Source organism: Penaeus japonicus, unplaced genomic scaffold (genome assembly GCF_977035675.1).
Source record: "Penaeus japonicus unplaced genomic scaffold, GWHDUDI00000001_assembly GWHDUDI00000038, whole genome shotgun sequence".
Taxonomy (NCBI): Eukaryota; Metazoa; Arthropoda; class Malacostraca; order Decapoda; family Penaeidae; genus Penaeus; species Penaeus japonicus.
Window position 1 is genome coordinate 15,390,959 of NW_028234440.1, and position 5,000 is coordinate 15,395,958.

The 5,000-nt window shown below is 48.4% G+C and overlaps 1 protein-coding gene across 4 annotated transcripts in view; it reads right to left on the reverse strand.

Moving 5' to 3' along the window:
* LOC122263357 (uncharacterized) overlaps window positions 1–5,000 on the reverse strand; it is a 46,544-nt gene that overhangs the window by 15,853 nt on the left and 25,691 nt on the right. Inside the window, exon 1 of one of the 4 annotated variants that reach the window (XM_086532983.1) lies at window positions 2,604–2,743. The exons of the other annotated variants lie outside the window; for them this stretch is intronic. The gene's annotated coding sequence lies outside the window, so the exon portion shown is untranslated. Of the gene's footprint in view, window positions 1–2,603; window positions 2,744–5,000 lie in introns of those variants that run through there. 4 annotated transcript variants of the gene reach the window in all.

The window sequence follows — 5,000 nt, forward strand, 5'->3', positions numbered from 1 at the left end:
ACACACTCTCTCACACACACACACACACACACACACACACACACACACACACACACACACACACACACACACACACACACACACACACACACACGCACACACACGAACCGCATACCGATACAAAAAAAAGGCAAGATCTTAGGCCTTATTTTTTGTTATAGAGATGACGATGACTATATTAAACATAAGCAATAAAAAATAGTTTGATAAAAAACACAATAATGATGATTGTTTACAGGTATAGTGATGAATAAGTTTTAGAAAGAGAAAGGTAAAGAGAGAAAGAAAAAGAGAAAGAGAAGAGAAGAGAGATGGTGGAGAACGAAGATGGAAGAAAAAGATGTTTTGTTATTGATAATAATGATGAAAATGATAATGATAATGATGATCCTGAAGATTATTATAACAATAACAACAACAACAAAGACGGCGGTGAGGTCAATGAGGAACCGAGGAAAAGAAAAACAACAAACAACAACAACAACAAACAACAACAACATTCCAAGTCCACTGCCACCAAACAACCGCACATAAAAGACATGAGAGACGAACTTGAACGAGATTTCTACAAACGGAGGGCCAAAGCATCAACCTCGAGACAAAATCAAATAAAAAACAAAAACAAAAACAAATACAAACAAATAACCACAAACAGACTAACATAAAGAGGACAAAAGCTAATTCCCGTCTCGCCGTTCTTCGAAAATCCCGCCATTTTTTTTAAATCGTAATAATAACCACAAACAGAAGAAAAAGAAAATATGACAAAATGGATAAAAAAAATAAATATAGCGAGAATAATCACTAAAAGAAGAAGGAAAAGCGGAAGAACAAAATATGACAGGAGAAGGAAAACCAGGAGCTAATTCATAAGCACAAGCCAATGCAACGTGTGCATATGCACGTTTGTTTGTTTGTATAAATGCATGTATATACTTTTATATATGTTAATGTGTACGCCTGTACATGTATGGGTATGTACGCATCATGTCGGAATTATCACTGCCTTCACGCCATCAACAACACAAACAAAAACAAAATAAACACACGACAAGACGCACAAAAACACTGACGGTGAGGAATATCAAAACCGCACCAAGGAGGACACAAAAATAATGATAGAAAAAAAAAATGAAAGGAAAAAAAAGGAAATGGTGAGAAAATAAGAAAGAAAAACGATAGATACAGAGAAGAAGTAACTAATAATGAAACAACGTAGGACAGCAAGAAATAGGAATATAATAAGAGAAAGGAGATAATGATGACGTGAGGAGGAGGAAGAGGAGGAGTTAGAGGAGGAAAAGGAAAAGGTGAAGGAGGAGGAGGAAAAATAGTAAGAGGAGGAAAAGGAGGAGGAGGAGGAGTTGGGAGAGGAGGAGGAGGAGGAGTTGGGAGAGGAGGAGGAGGAGGGGGAGGGAGAGGAAGAAAAGGAGTTGGAGGAGGAGAAGGGGGAGGGAGAGGAGGAGTAGTTGGAGGAGGAGAAAGAGGAGGAGTTGGAGGAGGAGAAAGAGGAGGAGTTGGAGGAGGAGGAGGAGGAGGAATAAGCCAAGAGAAATAAGGGACACAGTCACATGAGAGAAATCATAGAGATGTGAAAATTAGGGTAAATAATAGGACACGCAAAATGAAGATGCGAAGACGGAGGTAGAAGAAAAAGGAATAAAGAGAGGAGATAACAAGTCCTAAGAAGACAGCGAAGCGAGATAGAAATGGGGCAGCTGCGAAAGTGAGGAATGAGATACGAAACAGAGGGGAATGAGACAAGCAATGTAAGGGAAATGAGTGCGATGCGAAAGTGAGGGGAATGCGGGAGACCATGAGGGGAGAATGAGAGGGATATAAGAGTAAGAGAAAAGGGTAACGAGAGAGAGAGAGAGAGAGAGAGAGGGAGAGAGAGAGTGAGAGAGAGAGGAAAATGGTCGACATTGGAAAGTGAGGGGAACGGGAGATGGCAGAGTGAGGGCAGGCAGGTGAAGGCAGGTGGGAGCCAGAGGAGGAATGGGGAAGTGGGGGGATCGAACGATCTAGAGATAAGATAGTGAGAAGGGAAGGAAAGGGAAGGGAGAGGGGAAACGGGTAGGAAGGAAAGGGAAGGGAGAGGGGAAACGGGTAGGAAGTACAGGGGGGGGAGAGGGGGGAGGGAGGGAGAGAAAGATAGATAGAGATAGAGATAAATATATAGATAGAGAGAAGTAGACAGAAGTAGAGAGAGGGAGAGGGAGAGGTAGAGGGAGAGAGAGAGAGAGAGAGAGAGAGAGAGAGAGAGAGAGAGAGAGAGAGAGAGAGAGAGAGAGAGAGAGAGAGAGAGAGAGAGAGAGAGAGAGAGAGAGAGAGAGAGAGAGAGAGAGAGAGAGAAGGAGAGAGACGAGAGAGGAGAGACGAGAGGGGGAGAGGAAGGGAGAGAGAGAGACGCGAGAGAGAGAGAGAGAGAGAGAGAGAGAGAGAGAGAGAGAGAGAGAGAGAGAGAGAGAGAGAGAGAGAGAGACACGAGAGAGAGAGAGAGAGAGAGAGAGAGAGAGAGAGAGAGAGAGAGACACGAGAGAGAGAGAGAGAGAGAGAGAGAGAGAGAGAGAGAGAGAGAGGGGGGGGGGCGACCGACTTACCGAGGTCTACGCCACTTGGGTCACGCCGCTGCTCCGATGCCGTCGAGTAGGAGGAGGAGAGAATCGCCTGGGAGGGGAGGAGGGAGGGAGGGGGCGGAGAGGCCTGAGCACAGAGGAATGGTAGGGCCGGCCGAGGGCGCGAAAGAGGGAGGGGGAGGGGGCAGTGTCCACACCACCCTCGCCGCCTCCGCCGCCGCCGTCACCACCGCCGCCTCGCAGGGGCCTCCGCGCCAAATTCCACGCACTCGAAAGGGCTTCGGCGCCCGTCACACACCACCACAAGCACGTCGCACCGTCACCACTCGGGCGCCGCCACCAACACTCGCACACTTTGCCGAGCGCCGCCGGGCAAGCAGGCAGGCACACGCACACACGCACGAGGCGCGCACGCCGCACGGACACTCGGACACTCGGACACCAGCCCCGACGACAGCCCCAGGCCAAGGCCAAGGCAAAGGCACGAAACGGACACTCACTCACTCACGCAGGCGACAGCAACAGCTCGCGGGCCACGAATGCACGTCAGCTGGGGCCCATCGCTCGCCGCTCGCTCGATACTTCGGGAGGACGAGGGGGAACGAGCGAGCAAGCAGGCAGGCAGGCAGGCAGACAGGCAGGAGGAGGAGGAGGAGGAGGAGGAGGAGGAGGAGGAGGAGGAGGAGGAGGAGGAGGAGGAGGAGGAGGAGGAGGAGGAGGAGGAGGAGGAGGAGGAGAAAGGAGGAGGAGGAGGAGAAGCTAGGGCAGCGATCACGTGAGGTGCCCCGCGGCGCAACCCAACAGCGGAGGCGAACCCAGCCAGACCATGGGGCAGGCGAGTCGCCGCTGTCAACACGGGCCAGGGGCAGGCGGGCAGGCAGGCAGGGAGGGACAGGCAGGCTGACAGGCAGGCTGGCTGGCACTGCGGCTTGCTCGGTTCTGCTGCAGCGGCCACGCGGGGTTCTCGAGAAGCGCCACCCTCTGCTGCCCTGCCGACACTGCTGGTGAGACTGGCCGCGCCAACCACGCCATTGATTCCTGCGCGACCGTGGCCCTCTCGTCTCTCGCTCGCTCGCTCGCACTCTCGCACTCTCGTCCGTCCGTCTGCTCTCTCTCTCTCTCTCTCTCTCTCTCTCTCTCTCTCTCTCTCTCTCTCTCTCTCTCTCTCTCTCTCCCACCCCCCCCCTCTCTCTCTCTCTCTCTCTCTCTCTCTCTCTCTCTCTCTCTCTCTCTCTCTCTCTCTCTCTCTCTCTCTCTCTCTCTCTCTCTCACACACACACACACACACCTGTCTGTTTCTCTCTCTCTCTCTCTCACCTATTCCCCCTCCTCCTTCCCTCCCTCCCTCCCTCTCCCTCAAAATATATAACTTCCAGACCTATTCCCCATCCCAGTTTACAAGAGCGATTTAAATACCCTTCCACTTCGTGTAGGACCTGGCCACTGATTCTGATGATTATCGACGCAGTCTCGAACCCAGCTGTTCGAACACAAGCGACCCACCCACAACGTTTCATCGCAAACCGACGGAACCTTTCGGCGTAAACATGTTGACAAATGAACATACCAGTCTATGGTGGTGGTGGTGGTGATAATGATGGTGATAATGATGGTGATGGTGATGATGATGATGATGATAGTTATGATGATAAGAACAGTGTAGCGTTAAGAATAGCAATAACAATAATAATTACTGTCATTATCATTGTCGTTTTTTTTATTATGAAAGTAACATTAACACCAAGAACAATACCAATACTACTACTATTACTAAAATAATGTCAATAAAATAGTAATAACAATAACAACAATAATAATAATTATAATGGTAATACCAATAATAATAATAATAATCATAATAGTAATATCAATAATAATAATAATTATATGGTAATACCAATAATAATAATGATTATGGTAATACCAATAATAATGTAAAAAATAGTAAGAGCAACAATAATAATTACATACATAATATCAACGGAAAATTAATAATAAGAAGAAATTATTAACCACAAATTCGTGTGTGTGTGTGTGTGTGTGTGTGTGTGTGTGTGTGTGTGTGTGTGTGTGTGTGTGTGTGTGTGTGTGTGTGTGTGTGTGTGTGTGTGTGTGTGTGTGTGGGATAGAGAGAGAGAGAGAGAGAGAGAGAGAGAGAGAGAGAGAGAGAGAGAGAGAGAGAGAGAGAGAGAGAGAGAGAGAGAGAGAGAGAGAGAGAGAGAGAGAGAGAGAGAGAGAGAGAGAGAGGGTGAGAGAGAGAGGGTGAGTGTGAGTGGGTGAGTGTGAGTGGGTGAGTGTGAGTGGGTGAGTGTGAGTGAGTGAGTGAGTGAGTGAGTGAGTGAGTGAGTGAGTGAGTGAGTGGGTGAGTGGTTGGGTGGGTGAGTGGTTGAGTGAGTGAGTGGTTGAGTGAGTGAGTGGTTG